Here is a 14,326-nt window from a genome sequence, read left to right on the forward strand (position 1 = left end):
GTTGTTTCCTTTGAACCCAGGAGGAACAACCCAACAGGGATTTATAGTGCATGCAATTGAAAAAGAATTCCGTGCTCATGTGACCCACAAATATGGAACGATAGACGTGAATTGCTATGTAGAGAAGACGGTCGGAGCTGGATTTAGGGACACATTTTATGAATTTAAGAACACATTTTAATCTACTCAAAATAACCGCGTGTCTGCATATAGTATCACATGGGTAATATAGTTGCCACAAATATCTGTAATTTCAGGGCATAGGTTTGCACGATGCTGAAATAGCTCAGTGGGTTAACTTGCCTGTTATAGAAAATTGCGTGTAACCTGCAGGCCACAGGTCTGTGTAAGTTAGACCTGTGTGCTAATGTATTTGTTTCAGAGATCCCTATGTGCCTGTTGAAAACAGCTGCATGTAACCTGTAAGACAAACACATGAATTCACAGTAGATTTTCACTCACTCTTTCTTGTTCCCAATCAGGTACCCAAGTAGATTAATCCATATACTTCAAGAATCTGCATTCTACCTACAGGTCACAGGATAAAATCCAGGTGGCTGTCAGTCTTTCCAAAGTCAGTAAAATGAGTATCACTGAGTTGGGTAACAATAAAAATGTTTCCTTTGTTTTCCAACTTGGCAAGCTATAAGCAGAGCTTTTGTGTGGAAGACAGTTGATGTCAGCACTGCATGAACCAGTTGCTCTTCAGTAGCGTTTGCACAAAGACAAAAAGTCTTCTTCGTTGTGAAAAACACATGAATCCAGGAATGAGAACAAAACAGAAATGTTCAGGAGTATAGGCCAAATCATGTAAACAATATTGTCTGAGATGTCTGAAATTTAGTTCAGTTTTCCATTGTTTTATTTAGCACTTAGTAACGCTCACAAGGCATTGAATTGCTTTTTGACGAGTAGCAGGCATCTATAGCAACCAAGATTTAGAGGCTAGTTCAAGATTAATGAGCTTTTGGTTTGTACTCTTCAGATATAATCCAAATCCTACCTTAGTCTAAGACTCTTGCTGTTGAAGGTCTTGCGCACTCAAAAAGTTTCTACGTCATGCATTTCATTTACGATTTGTTATTGAAATTAATCATTTTTTGTAATGGATAGGTTAGAAATTACAGGATAGCTTCGAGTTAAAAAAAATTCAGTGGTTGATTAATCATATTAGGGAAGATGAAATGTCATTGCTGGTTGGAGAATGGTATTGTATTTTGTTGTATGGAAAATAAAAACCTTTAGAAAAGATAAAAAAAAGTGAACATGCAGACAAGCACTCGCGTTGCCAATAGGTCTCGCAGTAGGAAAGTTGGAGCTATTTGTTTTGTAAATGACAAAGCCCTTTATGTTTTTAAAATGAAAACAAAAATAAAAGGCATTGTTATTTGCAATTGTAATCGCTCCAACTTTCCTACTGCGAAACCTATTGGCAACGCAAGTGCTTGTTTTTTTGTGCAAATTCTCTGTGCAAGTAATTACAGCCATCCATTTGTGTGTCCAAAACCTGAACTAAACTTTAATGAGAATGGCAACCCTTTAAAAACTTGCTATTTGACTAGCACAGGGCAACCATGCTTTGACTGTAGGGGCTCTGATGTTTGGCCTGGTCTCCCTAAGGGCAAATCAGTCTTTAAACAACCGCACACAACCACACAACTGAAGAACCAGGTTTTAGAACCCAGCGGCGCCAGGGATAACGCCCGATGTCTTCGGATTCCCCTGCCTCGGCAAAGAGACACTGGACACTTCTTGATGACGTCAAAGACCAAGTTTATTGGCTGCAACCAGGAACAGAGGTCTACGAAGCACAACACGGGTGGTTCGCTAGAGACTGCACAAATTCAATGAGCGGAGCATGGTCTTTTATGCCAAAAATCACATTCCAGGCTAACATCAATTACGTACAAACTGACCAATGGAAACATGACATTTCAAAAATAGCGCATGACGACAATCCCACTTTCCGTTGTCCAGCCCACCAGAAATGACCAAGCACATTCCAATATCCTGTTCGATCAGGCCGGACTAACAAATCATAAAACCTCAACCCAAATCAGTGATTAAGCCATAAATGAAGGAACAGAAACAGATGAAAAGCAAGATAGAAGGGTGGGTGCGTGTACCATAAACTCAGCAATGTCCTGCTCTTTGATCTTTATCTGACCAGCTGCTTAACAAGGAACTGGGTCAGCGAGGTCAGCCTCGGGCAAGGGAGTCAGTTCGGCCAGGTCACACAAGAGTTAGCTAAGGTGTACGTGTCCCAAGGACTCGTTCGGCCATAGTCATCGGCCTATGTGAGGGCAACCACACAAAATGGCTGCCGCACACAAAATGGAACCAGAGGGTTCAAACGAAATCCCTGAATACATAGTGTTCTCATTGATCGATTATGACAAAAACACTGGTACACACCGCACTCGTGATTTGCGGTCTGCTGATACCAAAATCGTCTATATCCGACGACCTTTATTGAACGGGTTCAGAATCTACTAACCACGGACCCTCAAACTACGGAACCACACAACCACACACACCCACACTGTCTGTGCATACTTTCACCAGACACAGACACCATCAGTCAGCACACGCTTTCACAGGGCACAAACACCACCAGCAGTCAGTGCACGCTTCCACCAGGCAAGCACCACCAGCCATCAGTGCACGCTTTCTCCAGGTACACACCACCAGCTGTCGGTGCATGCTTCCACCAGGCACACACACCACCAGCCGGCAGTGCACACTTCCACCAGGCACACACACCACCATCCATCAGTGCATAATTTCTACAGGCACACACACCACCAGCCATCAGTGCACACATCAATTGTTAACACATCCACAATTAACTATTGTAGCAATCGCAGTATGGCGCACTTTACTTTTAAACATATTCATCTAAAGCGCAGCATGCCATCATTGCTACAAAAATAGATTCTCTTTTTTGGCCTACAATTTAGACTTTTGTTGTAATTGGTGTTGCAATTTTTAGCAATGCCAATAGCTCAAACTTAATTAATGCGAGACCTATTGCATTGCAAATGCTTGTTTCAAGAGACTTTTCGTATCCACTTCATTGCTTCCTTAACGCCCCCCGCTGCACCGCGCTACTTTCACGCGTGTCCAGTTTGCTTTGTAAAGAAATTCAGTGTCAGGAGGGCATCGCCGTTACCCTACCCTTTCATCCTTTAGTCGCATCGGCCACTACACTGACATGGCTGACTTCACGAGGTGAGAGCACACGTTAAAACCCTTTCATCATTTAGTCACATCGGACACTACACCCACATGGCTGACTTCACGGGGTGAAAACACACGTTAAAAGATCCAAAAAGAGGTCTAGAGCGAAGGCAGCTGCCAATACTGAACAGCAGGGTTGGACAGGGACATAAAATACTTGCAAATGCATGGTGCATTCACCTACAAATGATGTGGCTGGTCACATCATAGGCTTGTCTCCCCTAATTTAGCCATGCTGAACAGAATTATGAAGTGGGCTACAAAATATGGGCTGACAAGCTTGCAACAAAGTAGAATCTGGCCAGGTTACATTAGTCCAGGAGTGCCCTACCCAAGAGGGATGTCTCCTTCCTAGTTTTAGGATACGGGCTTCATGTACATGGAAAGAATCGAAACTGAATTTATTTACGCATTTTACTAATTCCAGCCATTGGTTATCCTGGAATCTCTGCATGTAGCTGGTTCTTCTGAATCTATGTTGGACAGCCTGCATCATTCAAATACACATGCAATTAAGGTGACACGGGCATCTTCACACCTAGGTCATCAGCATGTCCTCAAGTGTCAAGTGAATGGTTGTAAATGGATCTCAGATGGGAACGTACAATTGTTTACGCTGCCCCCCTGCCGGCAGGGAAGGGTTAGTGTGCATAGCAACGCTCCCAGTACCAGACAGTTAAAATCATGTATAAAAAGTTACATCTGACTTTTACTTCTTGCTTGTTTATTTGAATATCGCTCTGAGCTATTTGCACAATCTCCCCGCTGGCGTTTAAAACCTTGTTAGCCAGGGTCATCTTTATGGTGCCGTATGTAACCATAAATCTAGCATCTTTCTTTCCTGTTATCTTTGCTATACAATTCAGCGAGCGTTTGGTTATTGTTAGCTCCATCCTTGAAACAGAGACACAATAACCTTTTCTTCTCATACATGAGTGTACATGCAAGTCTAAATAGACACATCTGAATATATAAAAAAGTAATGTCGGCCGATAGTAAATGTCGCCTCGTGTTATATTGTTTGGTAAAACACAGGGGCGGTGGTGAGACTTTAAAGTGGTGAGGCGCAAAGTGATTTGCATTCAGCACCGTAGCGAGCGAGCCCGAACCCCAAAGGGGGTGTTTGGGGGGTTACCGCCCCCCCACCCCCAAGAAAATTTTGGGAAAAAAAGAAAAATCGTGCATTTTCAAGCAAATTTGAGAAAGCAGGAAGGTTAATAAAGCAATTGTGAAAGTGCAGTTATTACATTAATAGATGGCATAACGTAAGTAGCTGCTTATTCAGCCGGTGTGAAAGAGCAGCAAAGGAGGTTGGGGTCCTCCAAGGTTGAGGTTGTTTGCTGAGAAATGGCACCAAAATGAGATTATATACACTTATCTATGTTTGCGCAAAGATCATTTGAAAATCAAAGGTGTAAAAATGTACTTCACAACACATTTAACATCTTATCCAGCTCTAATATGCAATAGGTTTATAGGATTTATTGAACACTTGTCAGTAATTGTACAGCCAAAAGGAATTGAGTAGAAGGGCCTTCTTGTGGAATATGCGTCTGCATGTGGAATTCTGCACAGCACTGGTCAGTCTGGACCATGGCATGAATGTTAAAAGCAAACACTGGTTTTCTACAACAAATAAACTCCAATTTTCTACCACTGACTCATTTGTATTGTTCCACTTGAAACTACGAATGTGCAAAATTGCAGTACTTGACTTCTGTAAACATTGTAAAATTCTAAAATCCCATTATTTGCATATTTAGTGATTCTCTTACAAATCGGCCATGGATCAGGCCCTCTTAGACCAATGTTAAAACAACCCTGGTCTAAAGCTATTTGTGCACAATGGAAAGAGCATTACACACTCACGTTGGATTTATAAGTTGTTTATATGTAGCACTCAATATTAAAACACTGTAAGAATTTGAAAGAGGATAATAAAATATGAATGTAAAAAGTGCTTGAAAATTAAAAATAAAGCATGCACTTGGACTTGTGTTGCCAACTGGTGAGATTATCCCAAACAAAGGACCATCCTTTATTTCTGGGCAATGCTGGAAGCAGCTCTGTCCGCAGAAGCATGCAATACACACATATTCATTCATTTATTCATCCATAGGAATAAAAGGGAAAGAATGCTTTTGGCGGGTGATTGAATGAATAGCTTATGGCTGAGCTAATGATTGATCGAACAGGGAAGGAGCTTGAAATATTCAGGAATTTTGAGACCATGATCGAGTAAATCAAATTCCAAGCAAACAGCCTCCGGCATCATTTTACACTCATTGCGCTTCTTAAATAAACCAATGTGGGCTTCAAACAGCAGTAGATTACGCGTAAAGAAGGGTGACCCCTTTTAAATGATCGCCTTGTCACTTGAAAGGAAGGCCGCCCACACTACTGTCTAAAAAGTACCAAGGCAAGGCCGAGATCAACGCTGTAATAACTGGAACCGGTTACATTGCTCAAAGGGCCGGCTAATCTGCCTTTCGAGGTATTTCTCCACTTTTTTTTCTAAACCTTTTTGCTTTTCACTTTCACCCCAGGGACCCGTCCAAGCCTGATCCTACATGTGTATTTATGGGCTGTTTCATGATCTCATCACATCAAAGTAGGACTTTGTGCGGGGCCTGCATGGCACATCCACCCCTAAAAATTGGCATGTGTCTGTGGCCAATATTTGCAATTAGTGCACCCCACAAGCAGCCAGCAAAAACCCCATCGCCCCAGTTTAATTGCACGTGCTTTTGACAATTCCAAGCTAAGTCTTTACTGCTTGGGAAGTCAGTGATGTCTTCAAAACTTTGGTACGGCTCTCGACTATTCCATGGCAGGAAATGACCCCCAGAGTCGAGTCCATAAAGTCACTTTTTCAGCTAATAGTACCAAACATGAGGGTAACTGTAGGTTTAACTTGATCTATTGTGGGTATGGCCAACTTGTTCCTCAGTAGTCAGTACTTAATAAAGAATTTTAAAAAACAGGCCTCGCTAAATGCTACCCTGTCGATACCAGGGAAGTCAATGTACCGGTCCAGTGTACCCAGATACCAAAACCACAAAGTCATGCTGAATTATTGCAAGCAATATTTCAATTATTACACGTTTCCACAATATCGGCGTTTAAAAAAATCTGCAACAAACAAAGCTGCATATTTCATGGAGCAGAGGCCCCCAGCCAACACACAAGCAAGCCCCCATTGGAGAGTCCAGGCGTCCTCTCCTCTCCCCTCCCCCAGCACCCTCCCTGCCCGGTCGCCTTACTTCTCAGAGCCCCGATCAGCATGCTGCCGTCCTTGATCAGCTCCTTGATGAACTTGTTGGTTCGGTCCAGCTCGTTCTCGTGACACTTCAGGCGGTCCCGAAAGTCCGGGCTGTCCAAGTACGAATCGCTGAACTCCAAGGTGGGCAGCCCCCATGCAGTCAGAGTGAGTCAAGTGCAGGAAAGTCAAGTGACGGTCTGCTGCCTCAGGAAACGTCACGGCGCGCACATCCCCGAATCATGGCCAATCACTGAATGACTTCACATGCTGAAGTCACAGTGATTGGCCATGACTGAAAGTGCTGCTGAGCCTGAGCCCAGTGTGCCACCCACCCACGCGCGGCATCCAATAGGATTGCCTGTGATCTTCAGCGTGGTGGACCAGCCAATCCTGGCGCTGCATAAGCGCCAGGATTGGCTTGAGGGGCACACAGTCTACTCGCCCTGGCACCTTCTCAAACGATGGGGCCCTGCTAAAGATGCACACACTGGCCCCTTCGGTCCGTCTCCGTCAACTTGACGGCGAACGCGCATGCGCGGGCTAGTTTCTGCCCGAAATTCCTCATGCGCAGCAGAGCAAACACTGATGTTATTTGTAACCTAAACCTAACCCAGCCCCACTCCCTGCGCACTCCCTATTCCTTCGGGTCTTTCCCTGACGGAACCTCCGATTGAAGCTCTGCGCTTCATTTTTATTAGGTGCTCTCTCTGCAGCCGCAGGTGCGTCCACCAGGCTTAGTGGGGCTACGCACCACGGCTGGTAAAACATGGCAAGAACAATAAACTGATGTGTTTAAATATGCACGTACAGACAGTGTAATATCTAATCAGTTTTACTGTATGTTTTAGCAACGGTGTCCCACGACTCACTGATGGTTACAACAATGAGAACATGTACATTAAAATGTTAACATATCTTGCTGGCCACGGTTCCAACAGGACTTTGAGCTCAGTTAGAGCCTGGCTTCAGGCTCCAGCCTGGCTCAAGCTTTCAGCAGCTCACCCCCTCTAGAGAACATCATAATTCGTCCTTGCCTACATCACCTAAGCATTACCCTCACTGACACCAAGCTAAAAGTGAGAGGCCGGGGAGGGGGCGGGGCGAGAGAGGAAGGTTAGAAGGCGATGATAGTCACTACTGCTTTATGCCATGGCTGTAACACCGACCCTGATTGTAGACAGCAGCTTCAAAGTCCCAAGATGGTATCGTTCATCATAGATTGTGTGTAGGATGCTGCAACTACCATGCTATTGCTGTTCACGTCTGCGCACTGACGTCTCCAGTCTATCACTAGGCATTCTAAGTTCTTTCGCATGATGTTTGTACAATAAGATATGGCAAAGCAATTAGCCAAATATCCACTTCATTCTACTCTGCCTATAGCAAAGTTCTTTTCCCCAGACCTACTTTTTTTTGCCTGTCCTTAAATTTAGAGGGAGTTGAAGAGCCTGCCTGGACTTTCTATGCTGTTATTTCTGTGCTGCTACATATACAGGCTATGCACCTATCATCTGTGGCCACGACGCAGTACCACTTAACCCTGAATAGCAGCGTGACCGGAATACCATGGCAATTGTTTCTGTTTGCAAATGGCGGGTTGGTTTGAGTGACACGCCTTCCAGAAATTGAATAGTATTAAAGTTGAACCCTCTCTGAAATAACACATCAGCCAGATCGCCTCTCTGCATTTCATCATCAAATCCCGCATACGGGAGGAGGAGCTACGACGGCAAACAAGATGGCTGCTTAGGTTCCCGGCTCAGCTGACCTCCATATTCCGCCACAAGATCCTGCACGATATCCTGATCTTACGCCCAGCCTCTGCTTGGATGAAGTGTTCCTAATTCCGATGGTGAAATCCCCAAATTTTTATCGGTTGATTTCACAAACTTACACCGTGTTAAAGATCGTGGCCTCTTCCAGCGGTGAAGCCGGGGCCTCAAGTAACTGCACGTCCAGGTTGCAGTGCAACAACATCGGCTGAGAGACCCTGGCAGGGTCCGGTCAATCGTAGTGGAGACTTTGCTATGCCTGAATTTGGTGGCGATTGTTTTCCTTGCCCAGCGTTGAGAGAGAGGTGACCTGCTGCTGCTGATTGTGGGTGGGGATCCCCGTCCTGCGGACCTGGTATAGATTTCTGCCGAGGTCCGGCGGGTCGGGACCCCGGACTGCCGTCCTGTGCCGGGCTCTCCCGGCTGTGGATAACGACGGGTTGCCGTCCACACTTGCCCTCTCATTATCCTGTTCGTTCTCCCCGAAAATTCACCCGGGGAGTTGATTATGACTGCTACCGAACTTGATACCATGGATCGAACGGCGTCTGGGATAATGCTGAGATCAATATTGGCAGAACTTTGGGCGTTTCACTCGCAAGTGGATGTGTTAATGACTAAAATGGATGCAAGTCTGACTGGGATTCTGTTCGGAGTACCGGACACTGCCCCACGGTTGAACCAGCAAACAATAGCCACTCAAGCCGCGCCCATTTTGACTTCGTGCGAGGACCCCGTGGGGGAACGAGTATAGATGCTAATATCGAAACCAACGGATGGCGCCCTGGAAGATGATGTCCCCGAGACCATGAGTGTATCACCGTACCTTTCATCACCATTGACTTTGGAGGTATCGAATGGCGTTCCCCCCCAGAAACCTTTGTTGTAAACTCGTTTCTCATCTTGTGGTTTTATCCCCCTTTTCTGGACATTTTACGATCCCGGGGCAAGAAACACCAGCTGGAAACAGTCCAGCTAGGAGAGCGAAACTTTCCGCGCTTGAAGTTCTCGTGGAGTTACTAGCTACATGGGGTAATGGATTGACTTTTGATGCTTTCCCTCTCATCTATGACTTGTTTGTGTGCTCATGGATTTCGCTAGGGAGGGTTCGTGTGCTGATTCGAAAGGGTCAGGGTTGAGTCAATTGAATTGGGATGGTTTGGAACAATTGTTATGGACGCTTGAACTGTAACTGTTTAATTATAGAGGCTGGGCGGTGTATCACGGTGCCCCCTATTGTCTTTTGAAAGAGTAGCTTTACATCCGTCTTTTGCGGCAGAGGGTGTCTGTTTTTGGTGGGGGAGCCAAGGGTCCGGGAACATCGTATGACTATGCCCTCCTCGTATGACTATGCCCTCCTCCATTCTTCTTCTTCTTCCTTCCTTTAGGGTGTAGGTTAATGGGGCGACAGGCACGCTGCTAGTGGGGTTAGGCTATAGCCATCAGCAGGGGTGCAGGGTGGGGGGTTGGAGGTTTTTTTTTTTGCCTTTTTTGTTTTCTATGGCCTTTTTCTCCCTTCCCTATATTCCTTTAGGATCAGTATGGTCTGTGCTTTATTTTGATTTCATTGTGATCTGAAATTAGTGCCCATGTTTTTTACGTTAGTCGAACTTCTGGGTGGGCGGGCCCTGAGAACTGGCGTTCACGAAAATGTATATTGTCTTGTTTTTTATTCTGATTTATAAGCATTAACGCCAGAGTTCCACGAATGGCTGTTTCTACATGCATATCCTGTTTTCTTGGCCTGTCCCCCGTATCCTATTGTTAGATTGTATTCCACCTGATCCGCTCCTTTAAATAATATGAAAAAGAAGACCTTTATTATATCCTGTGATCTATCAATGCGTTCTAATACAAGATCCATCCTGAATCGCTGCCGGACCTCAGGGTTGTCGGCTGAAGAGCTGTGTAGTATCATGATAAATCGAGTTTTACTTCTGTTTAGTGGCCGGCCCCTGCGGTTGTAGGCCCATACTTGTACTTTAAGAATGCTGCAATAAAGGTTTTTCAAAAAAAAATGAAAAATCCCGCAGACGGCCAGGCTACAATTTAGGCTGCAATAATCTGCTGTTTGCATTTCTTTGGCTGAGGAACAATTGCGACTGTAGCAAGCAGGCTGCAGTTTCCTCCACCCTCTCTTTCCACCCCCTCTCTCTATACCTCTCTTCCTCCACCCTCCCGCTCTACCTTGCTAACTCCCTCTCTATCTACCTCTTTCTCTACCTATCTCTCTCTCTAGCGCACTCTCTATACACACTCTCTATACACTCTATACACACTCTATACACACACTATACACACTCTCTACACACTCGCTCTCTAAATACACTCTACACACTCTCTCTCTACACACTCTCTCTACACACATTCTCTCTCTACACACACACACTCTCTATCTACACACACACTCTCTCTCTACACACACTCTCTCTCTCTACACACACACTCTCTCTACACACACTCTCTCTCTACACACACTCACTCTCTCTCTCTACACACTCACCTCTCTACCTCTAAGTGGCAGCCGGAGCCTGATAGCACGGCTTGTCCTTTAAAAAAAAACAACAACCATTAGCATAGCCAATAGGATGCCTGTGGGGCCTTATAAGTTTTTAACCATGCAACAGTTAATGTTGTTGCACCAAGGTTATTGTGCTGCATAACTAAATACTTATAAGGTCCCAAAAGCGAGACCTATTGGCTATGCCAATGCCTGTTTTATTTAGCTTTTATTTATTTATTTAGCCTACCATGTTTTTGACATTGTGACAAATATCGGGTAGTGTACTGTCCTTCAAGGTACAAAACATCTTCAAAACAACTATCGGTTTCTTAATGTTTTTTTGTATTTTCTTTTTGGTATGTCTGGGTCTTGAGTGTCTTGCAATAAAAAATCCTTAACCTACTTGTGGACATGCATAAAAGGGGTATTGGATCTTCAATCAATCAAGAATTTGTAGAGTGCACTACTTACCCGTGAGGGTCTCAAGACGCTGGAAGAAAAAAGGGTGGGGGGCACTACTAGTTGAACAGCCAGGTCTTGAGTAGCCTCCTGAAGGTCAGCAGGTCTTGGGTCTGTCGTAGGCTCAGTGGGAGGGTGTTCCAGGTCTTGGTGGTGAGGTGGGAGAAGGATCTGCCACCGGTGGCACTTGCACAGAGCGACAGCAGAAGTGCACAGAGGTGAGTCGCTGTACTGCCGCGCTCACACACACGAGTAAGGGATGTGTACAGCAGTACTTCTTCCCTGGGCAGGATAAAAGACCTTAGAGTACCAGCGGCTGGAGAGTTGCACCAGCCGTATGCGAGATGCCACCCCGTGCAGCTACCAACTGAAGAATGTGGATGACGGCGAGCGACTACACTAGAACACAGGATCTTTGTTGTGTTGCCTCTTTAAAAACAAGCGCTCTGCATTGCTGTGGCTGGGGGAGCAGCAGCCTTTGAAGTCTGATGCCTAGGCACATACAAATGGTGGTGCGCGATGTGCATGTGGTGGGGGGGCTTGGGAGCGGCATACTTTCAAGTCTGATGGGGGGGGGCGGCGGAAGCAAATGGTGAGCGCGCGCCCGGGGCACATGCACTGGCCATAATCCGCATTCCAAAGTCCTCTTGATAGGATTTTCTGGTGCCCCTCTATATCTCTCGCCAGCAATGCGCAAACGCATTGGCAGGCAAGACCTAAAAAACATGCCCGGGAGTTGTGCGCGCGCGCTAAAAGAAAACAAGTGGTTTCCTGGTCTCACCCCTTTGTCTCTTAAAATGCTTACCTAAAACCCATTCTCTTAAACGTCTACTTCTTCGCTGCTACCTCACCTGTCAGACTAACAACGTTTTTCTGCTTCATATTTCTGTAGTTTTTAGGGCTCGCCCCTTTCCTATTCCGCAGGAATAGGAAAAGAGCCCTAATGCAGTTAAACCAGTACTTGAGGCGAAGGGCTCTCCCCAGCGGATTTTGGGAAGTGCACGTCTCGTGCATTCCTATGGGCCTCCTGGCCCATAGGAATGCATTGGTAATTATTCCTTAATTGCGAATTCGCAAATAAGGAAGCTTAAGGAATCGCAAATAAAAAGCGATTTTGTTCATACATACTATTTTGCATTTCCTAAATAGCGATTCCTTAAAATTCGCTGTTTAGGAAATGCAAAATAGTTTGATGATACATATGGCCCAGAGTGATGGAAGTGGCGATAACATGAATTATATATAATGAAGCTTTATTCAGGATAGAAAAAAGATTTAAGCCTGTTACAAGTATTGCTTTAAATAGATTCAAGTTCTATACCAGATCGCAAAAAGATGATGAAAACTTTGGTGACTTTCTTACAGGGTTAAGATCGTTATCCTTGCATTGTAATTTTGGGTTACTAACGGATGAAATGATAAGAGATCAGATCATAGTACATGTTAAAAATAAAAAAATACAAGAAAGGCTATGGGTATTAGGAAACCCTAGTTTAGCTGAAGCAATAGCTGAAGCAAAGGTATTAGAACAATCGGAAAAACGGATGGAAGTGGTTAAAGACAATGCTAATAAAAAAACAACAGAGGAGGAGGTGTGTTATGTTAAACTAAAGAGTGATAACCAAATGAAACAACAGCCTTCACGTTTTCAACACAATTATAGAGGGGGCTTTAACATGAACATGTACAGAAATGTTCAAAGTCCATCACGGAATATGACGGCTTGTTTTAGATGTGGTAATAAATCTCATTTGGCGTCATTTCCGGGATGTCCTGCAATTAATAAAGAATGTAGGAACTGTGGTAGAGTAGGACATTTTACAAGTGTATGTAAGGATATTAGACGGAATGTCACACCTTCTAAGGGAGCAGTATCTTATGTTGCAAACAACGAAGTAATGATATCTAATACAGCAGGTAATACAGAGAATGTTGACAAGGGATTTATTGTTTCCATTATTGATGGAGTTCCGGATCAAATTAGGAAATCACCGAACAGTGATTTTAAGATCTGTGGAGTAGATATAGTGTTGATGGTATATTCAGGGTCTCCTTGGACGATCATTCCAAAGCAATATTGTTTGTAGAAATTGAGCAAACAGTTGTGTTTAGAGAATTTAGTATCTTCTGATATTATGGCTGTGAGTTTTGAAGGGAATCAAATTGAAGTTGAAGGTTATTTTGAAGTAAACATTCACTTTAAGCATAGATGTACTGTTATTAAATTGTACATTGCAAAGAGAGGAGTTAATGTACTAGGGTGGCGTGATCAATATAAGTTAGGAATCATATTGAATCCGAGAGCAAAGGAACCTGTGACTTTATGTGATGACACATTATATAATCAAGTTGCCACTACTGGTAACGATAAGTGCATTGTCAAGGAGAGGATTTTGGAAAACAGTTTCAAGAATGTGTTTTGTGACATGTTGGGGAAATTACAGAATTTTTCAAATAAAATTGTCTTAAAGGAAAATGCCACACCTATCAAACAAAAAATTTGGGGAGTTCCGATAAGTGTAAGACAAGAACTGAAGGATATGTTAAAGGAACTTTTGGATGAGGGGATCATTGAAACAGTTGAATCAGCTGAGTGGGTTTCTCCCACAGTTTTGGTCCGCAAACCTGATCAAAATTTGAGAGTGTGTGTAGACCTAAGAGCTCTCAACTCTAGTATCATCATAGATTGTCATCCATTGCCAAACATTAATGAGGTGGTATCAATGTTTGAGGGAGCTAATATCTTTTCAACGTTAGATTTACGTTCTGCATACCACCAAATAGAACTTAAGGAGGAGTCGAAGAAGCTCACAGCGTTTATCACGCCTTTTGGTCTTTACCAATATACGAGGATGCCATTTGGCCTGGCATCAGCGGCGTCAGTCTTTCAAAGGGTAATGTTTTTGATTTTTAGAGATTTGGACGAATATGTAAAATGTTTTCAGGACGATATTTTGATTTTTTCAAGGAATAAAACTGAGCATGTAGGCCATTTAAATGAAGTTTGCAAGAGATTAGAGAGTCATGGGCTTACATTAAAGGCACATAAGTGTAAGCTTTTTAAACGTACAGTTGAATATTTGGGTCATA

Source organism: Lissotriton vulgaris, chromosome 10 (assembly GCF_964263255.1).
Source record: "Lissotriton vulgaris chromosome 10, aLisVul1.2, whole genome shotgun sequence".
Lineage (NCBI taxonomy): Eukaryota > Metazoa > Chordata > Amphibia > Caudata > Salamandridae > Lissotriton > Lissotriton vulgaris.